This window comes from Botryllus schlosseri, chromosome 1 (genome assembly GCF_051294905.1).
Source record: "Botryllus schlosseri isolate E-star chromosome 1, Bs_hap1, whole genome shotgun sequence".
Lineage (NCBI taxonomy): Eukaryota > Metazoa > Chordata > Ascidiacea > Stolidobranchia > Styelidae > Botryllus > Botryllus schlosseri.
This window is the reverse complement of record NC_137236.1, coordinates 18,779,689-18,795,574: the sequence shown is the minus strand read 5'-3', so window position 1 is coordinate 18,795,574 and position 15,886 is coordinate 18,779,689. Positions and strand designations below refer to the sequence as shown.

The window sequence follows — 15,886 nt, the reverse complement described above, 5'->3', positions numbered from 1 at the left end:
AATTGAAATAAGCGGCGGCCAGCAAATGATGACAATCATAGTTGTACGTAGGCCTACGTGCGCATACAAAACAGTTGCAATCAAAACGATCGAGTTTGCGCACAAAAAATGCAAAAGCCGCCTACCTACACCCGGTATTCCCAGCCGGTCACCCATGCAAGTACTAACCGGGCCCAACGTTGCTTGACTTCCGAGATCGGACGAGATCGGGTATATTCAACGCGGTATGGTCGTAGGCGACAGTGGTTACGATCTGTGCCGTTTTATGTGACAATTTCCGTCGCCATGCTGTCGACGAGACGCCAGAATAGTAGATAGTCTTATTGCGCCGAGGCACTTTCTGACCAACTAGAAGTCGAATATCATTGGCGTCCTGCTCTGTTCTTGTGTCTGGTCCAAAAACAGACAAGTAAGCTCTCGCTGTCAGAGTAGTTATTTTATTGGAATTTTCGTCATGTCAAAACAGCACGAGATTGCGATATCATGAAAATGTGTTAGGCCGACTACAATTACAAATTTCGCGCGATACTTCATACGTGAATACAGCGCAGCGATCAAATTGATCGAGTTTGTGCGAAAAAAAATGAAAAAGCCGCCTACTACACCCGGTATTCCCAGCCGGTCACCCATGCAAGTACTAACCGGGCCCAACGTTGCTCGACTTCCGAGATCGGACGAGATCGGGTATATTCAACGTGGTATGGTCGTAGGCGACAGTGGTTACGATCTGTGCCGTTTTATGTGACAATTTCCGTCGCCATGCTGTCGACGAGACGCCAGAATAGTAGATAGTCTTATTGCGCCGAGGCACTTTCTGACCAATTAGAGGTCGAATATCATTGGCGTCCTGCTCTGTTCTTGTATCTTGTCGACAAACACACAAGGAAGCTCTCGCTGTCAGAGTAGTTATTTTATTGCACTTTTCGTCATGTGAAAACAGCACGAGATTTCGATATAATGACAATGTGTCAGGCCTAGTATAACTACCAATTGAAATAAGCGGCGGCCAGCAAATGATGACAATCATAGTTGTACGTAGGCCTACGTGCGCATACAAAACAGTTGCAATCAAAACGATCGAGTTTGCGCACAAAAAATGCAAAAGCCGCCTACCTACACCCGGTATTCCCAGCCGGTCACCCATGCAAGTACTAACCGGGCCCAACGTTACTTGACTTCCGAGATCGGACGAGATCGGGTATATTCAACGCGGTATGGTCGTAGGCGACAGTGGTTACGATCTGTGCCGTTTTATGTGACAATTTCCGTCGCCATGCTGTCGACGAGACGCCAGAATAGTAGATAGTCTTATTGCGCCGAGGCACTTTCTGACCAACTAGAAGTCGAATATCATTGTCGTCCTGCTCTGTTCTTGTGTCTGGTCGAAAAACAGACAAGTAAGCTCTCGCTGTCAGAGTAGTTATTTTATTGGAATTTTCGTCATGTCAAAACAGCACGAGATTGCGATATCATGAAAATGTGTTAGGCCGACTACAATTACAAATTTCGCGCGATACTTCATACGTGAATACAGCGCAGCGATCAAATTGATCGAGTTTGTGCGAAAAAAAATGAAAAAGCCGCCTACTACACCCGGTATTCCCAGCCGGTCACCCATGCAAGTACTAACCGGGCCCAACGTTGCTCGACTTCCGAGATCGGACGAGATCGGGTATATTCAACGTGGTATGGTCGTAGGCGACAGTGGTTACGATCTGTGCCGTTTTATGTGACAATTTCCGTCGCCATGCTGTCGACGAGACGCCAGAATAGTAGATAGTCTTATTGCGCCGAGGCACTTTCTGACCAATTAGAGGTCGAATATCATTGGCGTCCTGCTCTGTTCTTGTATCTTGTCGACAAACACACAAGGAAGCTCTCGCTGTCAGAGTAGTTATTTTATTGCACTTTTCGTCATGTGAAAACAGCACGAGATTTCGATATAATGACAATGTGTCAGGCCTAGTATAACTACCAATTGAAATAAGCGGCGGCCAGCAAATGATGACAATCATAGTTGTACGTAGGCCTACGTGCGCATACAAAACAGTTGCAATCAAAACGATCGAGTTTGCGCACAAAAAATGCAAAAGCCGCCTACCTACACCCGGTATTCCCAGCCGGTCACCCATGCAAGTACTAACCGGGCCCAACGTTACTTGACTTCCGAGATCGGACGAGATCGGGTATATTCAACGCGGTATGGTCGTAGGCGACAGTGGTTACGATCTGTGCCGTTTTATGTGACAATTTCCGTCGCCATGCTGTCGACGAGACGCCAGAATAGTAGATAGTCTTATTGCGCCGAGGCACTTTCTGACCAACTAGAAGTCGAATATCATTGTCGTCCTGCTCTGTTCTTGTGTCTGGTCGAAAAACAGACAAGTAAGCTCTCGCTGTCAGAGTAGTTATTTTATTGGAATTTTCGTCATGTCAAAACAGCACGAGATTGCGATATCATGAAAATGTGTTAGGCCGACTACAATTACAAATTTCGCGCGATACTTCATACGTGAATACAGCGCAGCGATCAAATTGATCGAGTTTGTGCGAAAAAAATGAAAAAGCCGCCTACTACACCCGGTATTCCCAGCCGGTCACCCATGCAAGTACTAACCGGGCCCAACGTTGCTTGACTTCCGAAATCGGACGAGATCGGGTATATTCAACGTGGTATGGTCGTAGGCGACAGTGGTTACGATCTGTGCCGTTTTATGTGACAATTTCCGTCGACATGCTGTCGACGAGACGCCAGAATAGTATAGATAGTCTTATTGCGCCGAGGCACTTTCTGACCAACAAGAGGTCGAATATCATTGGCGTCCTGCTCTGTTCTTGTGTCTGGTCGAAAAACAGACAAGTAAGCTCTCGCTGTCAGAGTAGTTATTTTATTGGAATTTTCGTCATGTAAAAACAGCACGAGATTTCGATATCATGAAAATGTGTTAGGCCGACTACAATTACAAATTTCGCGCGATACTTCATACGTGAATACAGCGCAGCGATCAAATTGATCGAGTTTGTGCGAAAAAAATGAAAAAGCCGTCTACTACACCCGGTATTCCCAGCCGGTCACCCATGCAAGTACTAACCGGGCCCAACGTTGCTTGACTTCCGAGATCGGACGAGATCGGGTATATTCAACGTGGTATGGTCGTAGGCGACAGTGGTTACGATCTGTGCCGTTTTATGTGACAATTTCCGTCGCCATGCTGTCGACGAGACGCCAGAATAGTAGATAGTCTTATTGCGCCGAGGCACTTTCTGACCAACTAGAGGTCGAATATCATTGGCGTCCTGCTCTGTTCTTGTGTCTGGTCGAAAAACAGACAAGTAAGCTCTCGCTGTCAGAGTAGTTATTTTATTGGAATTTTCGTCATGTCAAAACAGCACGAGATTGCGATATCATGAAAATGTGTTAGGCCGACTACAATTACAAATTTCGCGCGATACTTCATACGTGAATACAGCGCAGCGATCAAATTGATCGAGTTTGTGCGAAAAAAATGAAAAAGCCGTCTACTACACCCGGTATTCCCAGCCGGTCACCCATGCAAGTACTAACCGGGCCCAACGTTGCTCGACTTCCGAGATCGGACGAGATCGGGTATATTCAACGTGGTATGGTCGTAGGCGACAGTGGTTACGATCTGTGCCGTTTTATGTGACAATTTCCGTCGCCATGCTGTCGACGAGACGCCAGAATAGTAGATAGTCTTATTGCGCCGAGGCACTTTCTGACCAATTAGAGGTCGAATATCATTGGCGTCCTGCTCTGTTCTTGTATCTTGTCGACAAACACACAAGTAAGCTCTCGCTGTCAGAGTAGTTATTTTATTGCACTTTTCGTCATGTGAAAACAGCACGAGATTTCGATATAATGACACGGTGTCAGGCCTAGTATAACTACCAATTGAAATAAGCGGCGGCCAGCAAATGATGACAATCATAGTTGTACGTAGGCCTACGTGCGCATACAAAACAGTTGCAATCAAAACGATCGAGTTTGCGCACAAAAAATGCAAAAGCCGCCTACCTACACCCGGTATTCCCAGCCGGTCACCCATGCAAGTACTAACCGGGCCCAACGTTACTTGACTTCCGAGATCGGACGAGATCGGGTATATTCAACGTGGTATGGTCGTAGGCGACAGATCGAGACAGTTTCTGCCGTTTTATGTGACATTGTCCGTTTCTCTAAGACGATTGCGATATAATGAAAATGCGTTAGGCCGACTACAATTACAAATTTCGCGCGATACTTCATACGTGAATACAGCGCAGCGATCAAATTGATCGAGTTTGTGCGAAAAAAATGAAAAAGCCGTCTACTACACCCGGTATTCCCAGCCGGTCACCCATGCAAGTACTAACCGGGCCCAACGTTGCTCGACTTCCGAGATCGGACGAGATCGGGTATATTCAACGTGGTATGGTCGTAGGCGACAGTGGTTACGATCTGTGCCGTTTTATGTGACAATTTCCGTCGCCATGCTGTCGACGAGACGCCAGAATAGTAGATAGTCTTATTGCGCCGAGGCACTTTCTGACCAATTAGAGGTCGAATATCATTGGCGTCCTGCTCTGTTCTTGTATCTTGTCGACAAACACACAAGTAAGCTCTCGCTGTCAGAGTAGTTATTTTATTGCACTTTTCGTCATGTGAAAACAGCACGAGATTTCGATATAATGACAATGTGTCAGGCCTAGTATAACTACCAATTGAAATAAGCGGCGGCCAGCAAATGATGACAATCATAGTTGTACGTAGGCCTACGTGCGCATACAAAACAGTTGCAATCAAAACGATCGAGTTTGCGCACAAAAAATGCAAAAGCCGCCTACCTACACCCGGTATTCCCAGCCGGTCACCCATGCAAGTACTAACCGGGCCCAACGTTACTTGACTTCCGAGATCGGACGAGATCGGGTATATTCAACGTGGTATGGTCGTAGGCGACAGATCGAGACAGTTTCTGCCGTTTTATGTGACATTGTCCGTTTCTCTAGGACGATTGCGATATAATGAAAATGCGTTAGGCCGACTACAATTACAAATTTCGCGCGATACTTCATACGTGAATACAGCGCAGCGATCAAATTGATCGAGTTTGTGCGAAAAAAATGAAAATGCCGCCTACTACACCCGGTATTCCCAGCCGGTCACCCATGCAAGTACTAACCGGGCCCAACGTTACTTGACTTCCGAGATCGGACGAGATCGGGTATATTCAACGTGGTATGGTCGTAGGCGACAGATCGAGACAGTTTCTGCCGTTTTATGTGACATTGTCCGTTTCTCTAAGACGATTGCGATATAATGAAAATGCGTTAGGCCGACTACAATTACAAATTTCGCGCGATACTTCATACGTGAATACAGCGCAGCGATCAAATTGATCGAGTTTGTGCGAAAAAAATGAAAAAGCCGCCTACTACACCCGGTATTCCCAGCCGGTCACCCATGCAAGTACTAACCGTGCCCAACGTTACTTGACTTCCGAGATCGGACGAGATCGGGTATATTCAACGTGGTATGGTCGTAGGCGACAGATCGAGACAGTTTCTGCCGTTTTATGTGACATTGTCCGTTTCTCTAAGACGATGCGATATAATGAAAATGCGTTAGGCCGACTACAATTACAAATTTCGCGCGATACTTCATACGTGAATACAGCGCAGCGATCAAATTGATCGAGTTTGTGCGAAAAAAATGAAAAAGCCGCCTACTACACCCGGTATTCCCAGCCGGTCACCCATGCAAGTACTAACCGGGCCCAACGTTACTTGACTTCCGAGATCGGACGAGATCGGGTATATTCAACGTGGTATGGTCGTAGGCGACAGATCGAGACAGTTTCTGCCGTTTTATGTGACATTGTCCGTTTCTCTAAGACGATTGCGATATAATGAAAATGCGTTAGGCCGACTACAATTACAAATTTCGCGCGATACTTCATACGTGAATACAGCGCAGCGATCAAATTGATCGAGTTTGTGCGAAAAAAATGAAAAAGCCGCCTACTACACCCGGTATTCCCAGCCGGTCACCCATTCAAGTACTAACCGGGCCCAACGTTACTTGACTTCCGAGAGCGGACGAGATCGGGTATATTCAACGTGGTATGGTCGTAGGCGACAAATCGAGACAGTTTCTGCCGTTTTATGTGACATTGTCCGTTTCTCTAAGACGATTGCGATATAATGAAAATGCGTTAGGCCGACTACAATTACAAATTTCGCGCGATACTTCATACGTGAATACAGCGCAGCGATCAAATTGATCGAGTTTGTGCGAAAAAAATGAAAAAGCCGCCTACTACACCCGGTATTCCCAGCCGGTCACCCATGCAAGTACTAACCGGGCCCAACGTTGCTCGACTTCCGAGATCGGACGAGATCGGGTATATTCAACGTGGTATGGTCGTAGGCGACAGTGGTTACGATCTGTGCCGTTTTATGTGACAATTTCCGTCGCCATGCTGTCGACGAGACGCCAGAATAGTAGATAGTCTTATTGCGCCGAGGCACTTTCTGACCAATTAGAGGTCGAATATCATTGGCGTCCTGCTCTGTTCTTGTATCTTGTCGACAAACACACAAGTAAGCTCTCGCTGTCAGAGTAGTTATTTTATTGCACTTTTCGTCATGTGAAAACAGCACGAGATTTCGATATAATGACAATGTGTCAGGCCTAGTATAACTACCAATTGAAATAAGCGGCGGCCAGCAAATGATGACAATCATAGTTGTACGTAGGCCTACGTGCGCATACAAAACAGTTGCAATCAAAACGATCGAGTTTGCGCACAAAAAATGCAAAAGCCGCCTACCTACACCCGGTATTCCCAGCCGGTCACCCATGCAAGTACTAACCGGGCCCAACGTTACTTGACTTCCGAGATCGGGTATATTCAACGTGGTATGGTCGTAGGCGACAGATCGTGTCAGTTTCTGCCGTTTTATGTGACATTATCCGTTTCTTTTAGACGATTGCGATATAATGAAAATGCGTTAGGCCGACTACAATTACAAATTTCGCGCGATACTTCATACGTGAATACAGCGCAGCGATCAAATTGATCGAGTTTGTGCGAAAAAAATGAAAAAGCCGCCTACTACACCCGGTATTCCCAGCCGGTCACCCATGCAAGTACTAACCGGGCCCAACGTTACTTGACTTCCGAGATCGGACGAGATCGGGTATATTCAACGTGGTATGGTCGTAGGCGACAGATCGTGACAGTTTCTGCCGTTTTATGTGACATTGTCCGTTTCTCTAAGACGATTGCGATATAATGAAAATGCGTTAGGCCGACTTCAATTACAAATTTCGCGCGATACTTCATACGTGAATACAGCGCAGCGATCAAATTGATCGAGTTTGTGCGAAAAAAATGAAAAAGCCGCCTACTACACCCGGTATTCCCAGCCGGTCACCCATGCAAGTACTAACCGGGCCAAACATTGCTTGACTTCCGAGATCGGACGAGATCGGGTATATTCAACGTGGTATGGTCGTAGGCGACAGTGGTTACGATCTGTGCCGTTTTTAGTGACAATTTACGTCGCCATGCTGTCGACGAGACGCCAGAATAGTATAGATAGTCTTATTGCGCCGAGGCACTTTCTGACCAACTAGAGGTCGAATATCATTGGCGTCCTGCTCTGTTCTTGTATCTTGTCGACAAACACACAAGTATGCTCTCGCTGTCAGAGTAGTTATTTTATTGCACTTTTCGTCATGTGAAAACAGCACGAGATTTCGATATAATGACAATGTGTCAGGCCTAGTATAACTACCAATTGAAATAAGCGGCGGCCAGCAAATGATGACAATCATAGTTGTACGTAGGCCTACGTGCGCATACAAAACAGTTGCAATCAAAACGATCGAGTTTGCGCACAAAAAATGCAAAAGCCGCCTACCTACACCCGGTATTCCCAGCCGGTCACCCATGCAAGTACTAACCGGGCCCAACGTTGCTTGACTTCCGAGATCGGACGAGATCGGGTATATTCAACGCGGTATGGTCGTAGGCGACAGTGGTTACGATCTGTGCCGTTTTATGTGACAATTTCCGTCGCCATGCTGTCGACGAGACGCCAGAATAGTAGATAGTCTTATTGCGCCGAGGCACTTTCTGACCAACTAGAAGTCGAATATCATTGTCGTCCTGCTCTGTTCTTGTGTCTGGTCGAAAAACAGACAAGTAAGCTCTCGCTGTCAGAGTAGTTATTTTATTGGAATTTTCGTCATGTCAAAACAGCACGAGATTGCGATATCATGAAAATGTGTTAGGCCGACTACAATTACAAATTTCGCGCGATACTTCATACGTGAATACAGCGCAGCGATCAAATTGATCGAGTTTGTGCGAAAAAAATGAAAAAGCCGCCTACTACACCCGGTATTCCCAGCCGGTCACCCATGCAAGTACTAACCGGGCCCAACGTTGCTTGACTTCCGAGATCGGACGAGATCGGGTATATTCAACGTGGTATGGTCGTAGGCGACAGTGGTTACGATCTGTGCCGTTTTATGTGACAATTTCCGTCGCCATGCTGTCGACGAGACGCCAGAATAGTATAGATAGTCTTATTGCGCCGAGGCACTTTCTGACCAACAAGAGGTCGAATATCATTGGCGTCCTGCTCTGTTCTTGTGTCTGGTCGAAAAACAGACAAGTAAGCTCTCGCTGTCAGAGTAGTTATTTTATTGGAATTTTCGTCATGTAAAAACAGCACGAGATTTCGATATCATGAAAATGTGTTAGGCCGACTACAATTACAAATTTCGCGCGATACTTCATACGTGAATACAGCGCAGCGATCAAATTGATCGAGTTTGTGCGAAAAAAATGAAAAAGCCGTCTACTACACCCGGTATTCCCAGCCGGTCACCCATGCAAGTACTAACCGGGCCCAACGTTGCTTGACTTCCGAGATCGGACGAGATCGGGTATATTCAACGTGGTATGGTCGTAGGCGACAGTGGTTACGATCTGTGCCGTTTTATGTGACAATTTCCGTCGCCATGCTGTCGACGAGACGCCAGAATAGTAGATAGTCTTATTGCGCCGAGGCACTTTCTGACCAACTAGAGGTCGAATATCATTGGCGTCCTGCTCTGTTCTTGTGTCTGGTCGAAAAACAGACAAGTAAGCTCTCGCTGTCAGAGTAGTTATTTTATTGGAATTTTCGTCATGTCAAAACAGCACGAGATTGCGATATCATGAAAATGTGTTAGGCCGACTACAATTACAAATTTCGCGCGATACTTCATACGTGAATACAGCGCAGCGATCAAATTGATCGAGTTTGTGCGAAAAAAATGAAAAAGCCGTCTACTACACCCGGTATTCCCAGCCGGTCACCCATGCAAGTACTAACCGGGCCCATCGTTGCTCGACTACCGAGATCGGACGAGATCGGGTATATTCAACGTGGTATGGTCGTAGGCGACAGTGGTTACGATCTGTGCCGTTTTATGTGACAATTTCCGTCGCCATGCTGTCGACGAGACGCCAGAATAGTAGATAGTCTTATTGCGCCGAGGCACTTTCTGACCAATTAGAGGTCGAATATCATTGGCGTCCTGCTCTGTTCTTGTATCTTGTCGACAAACACACAAGTAAGCTCTCGCTGTCAGAGTAGTTATTTTATTGCACTTTTCGTCATGTGAAAACAGCACGAGATTTCGATATAATGACAATGTGTCAGGCCTAGTATAACTACCAATTGAAATAAGCGGCGGCCAGCAAATGATGACAATCATAGTTGTACGTAGGCCTACGTGCGCATACAAAACAGTTGCAATCAAAACGATCGAGTTTGCGCACAAAAAATGCAAAAGCCGCCTACCTACACCCGGTATTCCCAGCCGGTCACCCATGCAAGTACTAACCGGGCCCAACGTTGCTTGACTTCCGAGATCGGACGAGATCGGGTATATTCAACGCGGTATGGTCGTAGGCGACAGTGGTTACGATCTGTGCCGTTTTATGTGACAATTTCCGTCGCCATGCTGTCGACGAGACGCCAGAATAGTAGATAGTCTTATTGCGCCGAGGCACTTTCTGACCAACTAGAAGTCGAATATCATTGGCGTCCTGCTCTGTTCTTGTGTCTGGTCCAAAAACAGACAAGTAAGCTCTCGCTGTCAGAGTAGTTATTTTATTGGAATTTTCGTCATGTCAAAACAGCACGAGATTGCGATATCATGAAAATGTGTTAGGCCGACTACAATTACAAATTTCGCGCGATACTTCATACGTGAATACAGCGCAGCGATCAAATTGATCGAGTTTGTGCGAAAAAAAATGAAAAAGCCGCCTACTACACCCGGTATTCCCAGCCGGTCACCCATGCAAGTACTAACCGGGCCCAACGTTGCTCGACTTCCGAGATCGGACGAGATCGGGTATATTCAACGTGGTATGGTCGTAGGCGACAGTGGTTACGATCTGTGCCGTTTTATGTGACAATTTCCGTCGCCATGCTGTCGACGAGACGCCAGAATAGTAGATAGTCTTATTGCGCCGAGGCACTTTCTGACCAATTAGAGGTCGAATATCATTGGCGTCCTGCTCTGTTCTTGTATCTTGTCGACAAACACACAAGTAAGCTCTCGCTGTCAGAGTAGTTATTTTATTGCACTTTTCGTCATGTGAAAACAGCACGAGATTTCGATATAATGACAATGTGTCAGGCCTAGTATAACTACCAATTGAAATAAGCGGCGGCCAGCAAATGATGACAATCATAGTTGTACGTAGGCCTACGTGCGCATACAAAACAGTTGCAATCAAAACGATCGAGTTTGCGCACAAAAAATGCAAAAGCCGCCTACCTACACCCGGTATTCCCAGCCGGTCACCCATGCAAGTACTAACCGGGCCCAACGTTACTTGACTTCCGAGATCGGACGAGATCGGGTATATTCAACGCGGTATGGTCGTAGGCGACAGTGGTTACGATCTGTGCCGTTTTATGTGACAATTTCCGTCGCCATGCTGTCGACGAGACGCCAGAATAGTAGATAGTCTTATTGCGCCGAGGCACTTTCTGACCAACTAGAAGTCGAATATCATTGTCGTCCTGCTCTGTTCTTGTGTCTGGTCGAAAAACAGACAAGTAAGCTCTCGCTGTCAGAGTAGTTATTTTATTGGAATTTTCGTCATGTCAAAACAGCACGAGATTGCGATATCATGAAAATGTGTTAGGCCGACTACAATTACAAATTTCGCGCGATACTTCATACGTGAATACAGCGCAGCGATCAAATTGATCGAGTTTGTGCGAAAAAAATGAAAAAGCCGCCTACTACACCCGGTATTCCCAGCCGGTCACCCATGCAAGTACTAACCGGGCCCAACGTTGCTTGACTTCCGAAATCGGACGAGATCGGGTATATTCAACGTGGTATGGTCGTAGGCGACAGTGGTTACGATCTGTGCCGTTTTATGTGACAATTTCCGTCGACATGCTGTCGACGAGACGCCAGAATAGTATAGATAGTCTTATTGCGCCGAGGCACTTTCTGACCAACAAGAGGTCGAATATCATTGGCGTCCTGCTCTGTTCTTGTGTCTGGTCGAAAAACAGACAAGTAAGCTCTCGCTGTCAGAGTAGTTATTTTATTGGAATTTTCGTCATGTAAAAACAGCACGAGATTTCGATATCATGAAAATGTGTTAGGCCGACTACAATTACAAATTTCGCGCGATACTTCATACGTGAATACAGCGCAGCGATCAAATTGATCGAGTTTGTGCGAAAAAAATGAAAAAGCCGTCTACTACACCCGGTATTCCCAGCCGGTCACCCATGCAAGTACTAACCGGGCCCAACGTTGCTTGACTTCCGAGATCGGACGAGATCGGGTATATTCAACGTGGTATGGTCGTAGGCGACAGTGGTTACGATCTGTGCCGTTTTATGTGACAATTTCCGTCGCCATGCTGTCGACGAGACGCCAGAATAGTAGATAGTCTTATTGCGCCGAGGCACTTTCTGACCAACTAGAGGTCGAATATCATTGGCGTCCTGCTCTGTTCTTGTGTCTGGTCGAAAAACAGACAAGTGAGCTCTCGCTGTCAGAGTAGTTATTTTATTGGAATTTTCGTCATGTCAAAACAGCACGAGATTGCGATATCATGAAAATGTGTTAGGCCGACTACAATTACAAATTTCGCGCGATACTTCATACGTGAATACAGCGCAGCGATCAAATTGATCGAGTTTGTGCGAAAAAAATGAAAAAGCCGTCTACTACACCCGGTATTCCCAGCCGGTCACCCATGCAAGTACTAACCGGGCCCAACGTTGCTCGACTTCCGAGATCGGACGAGATCGGGTATATTCAACGTGGTATGGTCGTAGGCGACAGATCGAGACAGTTTCTGCCGTTTTATGTGACATTGTCCGTTTCTCTAAGACGATTGCGATATAATGAAAATGCGTTAGGCCGACTACAATTACAAATTTCGCGCGATACTTCATACGTGAATGCAGCGCAGCGATCAAATTGATCGAGTTTGTGCGAAAAAAATGAAAAAGCCGTCTACTACACCCGGTATTCCCAGCCGGTCACCCATGCAAGTACTAACCGGGCCCAACGTTGCTCGACTTCCGAGATCGGACGAGATCGGGTATATTCAACGTGGTATGGTCGTAGGCGACAGTGGTTACGATCTGTGCCGTTTTATGTGACAATTTCCGTCGCCATGCTGTCGACGAGACGCCAGAATAGTAGATAGTCTTATTGCGCCGAGGCACTTTCTGACCAATTAGAGGTCGAATATCATTGGCGTCCTGCTCTGTTCTTGTATCTTGTCGACAAACACACAAGTAAGCTCTCGCTGTCAGAGTAGTTATTTTATTGCACTTTTCGTCATGTGAAAACAGCACGAGATTTCGATATAATGACAATGTGTCAGGCCTAGTATAACTACCAATTGAAATAAGCGGCGGCCAGCAAATGATGACAATCATAGTTGTACGTAGGCCTACGTGCGCATACAAAACAGTTGCAATCAAAACGATCGAGTTTGCGCACAAAAAATGCAAAAGCCGCCTACCTACACCCGGTATTCCCAGCCGGTCACCCATGCAAGTACTAACCGGGCCCAACGTTACTTGACTTCCGAGATCGGACGAGATCGGGTATATTCAACGCGGTATGGTCGTAGGCGACAGTGGTTACGATCTGTGCCGTTTTATGTGACAATTTCCGTCGCCATGCTGTCGACGAGACGCCAGAATAGTAGATAGTCTTATTGCGCCGAGGCACTTTCTGACCAACTAGAAGTCGAATATCATTGTCGTCCTGCTCTGTTCTTGTGTCTGGTCGAAAAACAGACAAGTAAGCTCTCGCTGTCAGAGTAGTTATTTTATTGGAATTTTCGTCATGTCAAAACAGCACGAGATTGCGATATCATGAAAATGTGTTAGGCCGACTACAATTACAAATTTCGCGCGATACTTCATACGTGAATACAGCGCAGCGATCAAATTGATCGAGTTTGTGCGAAAAAAATGAAAAAGCCGCCTACTACACCCGGTATTCCCAGCCGGTCACCCATGCAAGTACTAACCGGGCCCAACGTTGCTTGACTTCCGAAATCGGACGAGATCGGGTATATTCAACGTGGTATGGTCGTAGGCGACAGTGGTTACGATCTGTGCCGTTTTATGTGACAATTTCCGTCGACATGCTGTCGACGAGACGCCAGAATAGTATAGATAGTCTTATTGCGCCGAGGCACTTTCTGACCAACAAGAGGTCGAATATCATTGGCGTCCTGCTCTGTTCTTGTGTCTGGTCGAAAAACAGACAAGTAAGCTCTCGCTGTCAGAGTAGTTATTTTATTGGAATTTTCGTCATGTAAAAACAGCACGAGATTTCGATATCATGAAAATGTGTTAGGCCGACTACAATTACAAATTTCGCGCGATACTTCATACGTGAATACAGCGCAGCGATCAAATTGATCGAGTTTGTGCGAAAAAAATGAAAAAGCCGTCTACTACACCCGGTATTCCCAGCCGGTCACCCATGCAAGTACTAACCGGGCCCAACGTTGCTTGACTTCCGAGATCGGACGAGATCGGGTATATTCAACGTGGTATGGTCGTAGGCGACAGTGGTTACGATCTGTGCCGTTTTATGTGACAATTTCCGTCGCCATGCTGTCGACGAGACGCCAGAATAGTAGATAGTCTTATTGCGCCGAGGCACTTTCTGACCAACTAGAGGTCGAATATCATTGGCGTCCTGCTCTGTTCTTGTGTCTGGTCGAAAAACAGACAAGTAAGCTCTCGCTGTCAGAGTAGTTATTTTATTGGAATTTTCGTCATGTCAAAACAGCACGAGATTGCGATATCATGAAAATGTGTTAGGCCGACTACAATTACAAATTTCGCGCGATACTTCATACGTGAATACAGCGCAGCGATCAAATTGATCGAGTTTGTGCGAAAAAAATGAAAAAGCCGCCTACTACACCCGGTATTCCCAGCCGGTCACCCATGCAAGTACTAACCGGGCCCAACGTTGCTTGACTTCCGAAATCGGACGAGATCGGGTATATTCAACGTGGTATGGTCGTAGGCGACAGTGGTTACGATCTGTGCCGTTTTATGTGACAATTTCCGTCGACATGCTGTCGACGAGACGCCAGAATAGTATAGATAGTCTTATTGCGCCGAGGCACTTTCTGACCAACAAGAGGTCGAATATCATTGGCGTCCTGCTCTGTTCTTGTGTCTGGTCGAAAAACAGACAAGTAAGCTCTCGCTGTCAGAGTAGTTATTTTATTGGAATTTTCGTCATGTAAAAACAGCACGAGATTTCGATATCATGAAAATGTGTTAGGCCGACTACAATTACAAATTTCGCGCGATACTTCATACGTGAATACAGCGCAGCGATCAAATTGATCGAGTTTGTGCGAAAAAAATGAAAAAGCCGTCTACTACACCCGGTATTCCCAGCCGGTCACCCATGCAAGTACTAACCGGGCCCAACGTTGCTTGACTTCCGAGATCGGACGAGATCGGGTATATTCAACGTGGTATGGTCGTAGGCGACAGTGGTTACGATCTGTGCCGTTTTATGTGACAATTTCCGTCGCCATGCTGTCGACGAGACGCCAGAATAGTAGATAGTCTTATTGCGCCGAGGCACTTTCTGACCAACTAGAGGTCGAATATCATTGGCGTCCTGCTCTGTTCTTGTGTCTGGTCGAAAAACAGACAAGTAAGCTCTCGCTGTCAGAGTAGTTATTTTATTGGAATTTTCGTCATGTCAAAACAGCACGAGATTGCGATATCATGAAAATGTGTTAGGCCGACTACAATTACAAATTTCGCGCGATACTTCATACGTGAATACAGCGCAGCGATCAAATTGATCGAGTTTGTGCGAAAAAAATGAAAAAGCCGTCTACTACACCCGGTATTCCCAGCCGGTCACCCATGCAAGTACTAACCGGGCCCAACGTTGCTCGACTTCCGAGATCGGACGAGATCGGGTATATTCAACGTGGTATGGTCGTAGGCGACAGTGGTTACGATCTGTGCCGTTTTATGTGACAATTTCCGTCGCCATGCTGTCGACGAGACGCCAGAATAGTAGATAGTCTTATTGCGCCGAGGCACTTTCTGACCAATTAGAGGTCGAATATCATTGGCGTCCTGCTCTGTTCTTGTATCTTGTCGACAAACACACAAGTAAGCTCTCGCTGTCAGAGTAGTTATTTTATTGCACTTTTCGTCATGTGAAAACAGCACGAGATTTCGATATAATGACAATGTGTCAGGCCTAGTATAACTACCAATTGAAATAAGCGGCGGCCAGCAAATGATGACAATCATAGTTGTA

General features: G+C 46.3%; 21 non-coding genes and 15 pseudogenes across 21 annotated transcripts; all 36 read right to left on the bottom strand.

The window, feature by feature from the left end:
* Window positions 1-118: 118 nt before the first annotated feature.
* Window positions 119-238, bottom strand: LOC145454004 (5S ribosomal RNA). The gene has a single exon (XR_013920011.1). It is a non-coding gene; the product is annotated as a 5S ribosomal RNA (ribosomal RNA).
* Window positions 239-593: 355 nt separating this feature from the next.
* Window positions 594-712, bottom strand: LOC145453547 (5S ribosomal RNA). Its single transcript, XR_013919815.1, has one exon. It is a non-coding gene; the product is annotated as a 5S ribosomal RNA (ribosomal RNA).
* A 394-nt stretch (window positions 713-1,106) lies between these two features.
* Window positions 1,107-1,226, bottom strand: LOC145450502 (5S ribosomal RNA; annotated as a pseudogene).
* Window positions 1,227-1,581: 355 nt separating this feature from the next.
* LOC145453541 (5S ribosomal RNA) lies at window positions 1,582-1,700 on the bottom strand. The gene has a single exon (XR_013919813.1). It is a non-coding gene; the product is annotated as a 5S ribosomal RNA (ribosomal RNA).
* A 394-nt stretch (window positions 1,701-2,094) lies between these two features.
* Window positions 2,095-2,214, bottom strand: LOC145450498 (5S ribosomal RNA; annotated as a pseudogene).
* Window positions 2,215-2,568: 354 nt separating this feature from the next.
* Window positions 2,569-2,687, bottom strand: LOC145453338 (5S ribosomal RNA). Its single transcript, XR_013919736.1, has one exon. It is a non-coding gene; the product is annotated as a 5S ribosomal RNA (ribosomal RNA).
* A 356-nt stretch (window positions 2,688-3,043) lies between these two features.
* On the bottom strand, window positions 3,044-3,162 carry LOC145453242 (5S ribosomal RNA). Its single transcript, XR_013919664.1, has one exon. It is a non-coding gene; the product is annotated as a 5S ribosomal RNA (ribosomal RNA).
* A 354-nt stretch (window positions 3,163-3,516) lies between these two features.
* LOC145454620 (5S ribosomal RNA) lies at window positions 3,517-3,635 on the bottom strand (annotated as a pseudogene).
* A 394-nt stretch (window positions 3,636-4,029) lies between these two features.
* Window positions 4,030-4,149, bottom strand: LOC145450412 (5S ribosomal RNA; annotated as a pseudogene).
* A 176-nt stretch (window positions 4,150-4,325) lies between these two features.
* On the bottom strand, window positions 4,326-4,444 carry LOC145454606 (5S ribosomal RNA; annotated as a pseudogene).
* Window positions 4,445-4,838: 394 nt separating this feature from the next.
* Window positions 4,839-4,958, bottom strand: LOC145450398 (5S ribosomal RNA; annotated as a pseudogene).
* A 176-nt stretch (window positions 4,959-5,134) lies between these two features.
* Window positions 5,135-5,253, bottom strand: LOC145452582 (5S ribosomal RNA). Its single transcript, XR_013919435.1, has one exon. It is a non-coding gene; the product is annotated as a 5S ribosomal RNA (ribosomal RNA).
* Window positions 5,254-5,429: 176 nt separating this feature from the next.
* LOC145454374 (5S ribosomal RNA) lies at window positions 5,430-5,548 on the bottom strand (annotated as a pseudogene).
* Window positions 5,549-5,723: 175 nt separating this feature from the next.
* On the bottom strand, window positions 5,724-5,842 carry LOC145452578 (5S ribosomal RNA). The gene has a single exon (XR_013919434.1). It is a non-coding gene; the product is annotated as a 5S ribosomal RNA (ribosomal RNA).
* A 176-nt stretch (window positions 5,843-6,018) lies between these two features.
* On the bottom strand, window positions 6,019-6,137 carry LOC145453597 (5S ribosomal RNA). Its single transcript, XR_013919839.1, has one exon. It is a non-coding gene; the product is annotated as a 5S ribosomal RNA (ribosomal RNA).
* A 176-nt stretch (window positions 6,138-6,313) lies between these two features.
* LOC145453535 (5S ribosomal RNA) lies at window positions 6,314-6,432 on the bottom strand. The gene has a single exon (XR_013919811.1). It is a non-coding gene; the product is annotated as a 5S ribosomal RNA (ribosomal RNA).
* A 394-nt stretch (window positions 6,433-6,826) lies between these two features.
* Window positions 6,827-6,936, bottom strand: LOC145451527 (5S ribosomal RNA; annotated as a pseudogene).
* A 176-nt stretch (window positions 6,937-7,112) lies between these two features.
* Window positions 7,113-7,231, bottom strand: LOC145452573 (5S ribosomal RNA). Its single transcript, XR_013919433.1, has one exon. It is a non-coding gene; the product is annotated as a 5S ribosomal RNA (ribosomal RNA).
* A 176-nt stretch (window positions 7,232-7,407) lies between these two features.
* Window positions 7,408-7,526, bottom strand: LOC145454284 (5S ribosomal RNA; annotated as a pseudogene).
* Window positions 7,527-7,922: 396 nt separating this feature from the next.
* On the bottom strand, window positions 7,923-8,042 carry LOC145453998 (5S ribosomal RNA). The gene has a single exon (XR_013920008.1). It is a non-coding gene; the product is annotated as a 5S ribosomal RNA (ribosomal RNA).
* A 354-nt stretch (window positions 8,043-8,396) lies between these two features.
* On the bottom strand, window positions 8,397-8,515 carry LOC145452073 (5S ribosomal RNA). The gene has a single exon (XR_013919187.1). It is a non-coding gene; the product is annotated as a 5S ribosomal RNA (ribosomal RNA).
* A 356-nt stretch (window positions 8,516-8,871) lies between these two features.
* Window positions 8,872-8,990, bottom strand: LOC145453231 (5S ribosomal RNA). Its single transcript, XR_013919662.1, has one exon. It is a non-coding gene; the product is annotated as a 5S ribosomal RNA (ribosomal RNA).
* A 354-nt stretch (window positions 8,991-9,344) lies between these two features.
* LOC145450690 (5S ribosomal RNA) lies at window positions 9,345-9,463 on the bottom strand (annotated as a pseudogene).
* Window positions 9,464-9,857: 394 nt separating this feature from the next.
* On the bottom strand, window positions 9,858-9,977 carry LOC145453994 (5S ribosomal RNA). The gene has a single exon (XR_013920002.1). It is a non-coding gene; the product is annotated as a 5S ribosomal RNA (ribosomal RNA).
* Window positions 9,978-10,332: 355 nt separating this feature from the next.
* On the bottom strand, window positions 10,333-10,451 carry LOC145453527 (5S ribosomal RNA). Its single transcript, XR_013919810.1, has one exon. It is a non-coding gene; the product is annotated as a 5S ribosomal RNA (ribosomal RNA).
* A 394-nt stretch (window positions 10,452-10,845) lies between these two features.
* LOC145450493 (5S ribosomal RNA) lies at window positions 10,846-10,965 on the bottom strand (annotated as a pseudogene).
* Window positions 10,966-11,319: 354 nt separating this feature from the next.
* Window positions 11,320-11,438, bottom strand: LOC145453331 (5S ribosomal RNA). The gene has a single exon (XR_013919730.1). It is a non-coding gene; the product is annotated as a 5S ribosomal RNA (ribosomal RNA).
* Window positions 11,439-11,794: 356 nt separating this feature from the next.
* Window positions 11,795-11,913, bottom strand: LOC145453225 (5S ribosomal RNA). The gene has a single exon (XR_013919661.1). It is a non-coding gene; the product is annotated as a 5S ribosomal RNA (ribosomal RNA).
* Window positions 11,914-12,267: 354 nt separating this feature from the next.
* On the bottom strand, window positions 12,268-12,386 carry LOC145454602 (5S ribosomal RNA; annotated as a pseudogene).
* A 176-nt stretch (window positions 12,387-12,562) lies between these two features.
* Window positions 12,563-12,681, bottom strand: LOC145454596 (5S ribosomal RNA; annotated as a pseudogene).
* A 394-nt stretch (window positions 12,682-13,075) lies between these two features.
* LOC145450477 (5S ribosomal RNA) lies at window positions 13,076-13,195 on the bottom strand (annotated as a pseudogene).
* A 354-nt stretch (window positions 13,196-13,549) lies between these two features.
* On the bottom strand, window positions 13,550-13,668 carry LOC145453323 (5S ribosomal RNA). The gene has a single exon (XR_013919729.1). It is a non-coding gene; the product is annotated as a 5S ribosomal RNA (ribosomal RNA).
* A 356-nt stretch (window positions 13,669-14,024) lies between these two features.
* Window positions 14,025-14,143, bottom strand: LOC145453219 (5S ribosomal RNA). The gene has a single exon (XR_013919660.1). It is a non-coding gene; the product is annotated as a 5S ribosomal RNA (ribosomal RNA).
* A 354-nt stretch (window positions 14,144-14,497) lies between these two features.
* LOC145453314 (5S ribosomal RNA) lies at window positions 14,498-14,616 on the bottom strand. Its single transcript, XR_013919718.1, has one exon. It is a non-coding gene; the product is annotated as a 5S ribosomal RNA (ribosomal RNA).
* Window positions 14,617-14,972: 356 nt separating this feature from the next.
* On the bottom strand, window positions 14,973-15,091 carry LOC145453214 (5S ribosomal RNA). The gene has a single exon (XR_013919659.1). It is a non-coding gene; the product is annotated as a 5S ribosomal RNA (ribosomal RNA).
* A 354-nt stretch (window positions 15,092-15,445) lies between these two features.
* LOC145454589 (5S ribosomal RNA) lies at window positions 15,446-15,564 on the bottom strand (annotated as a pseudogene).
* Window positions 15,565-15,886: the final 322 nt, after the last annotated feature.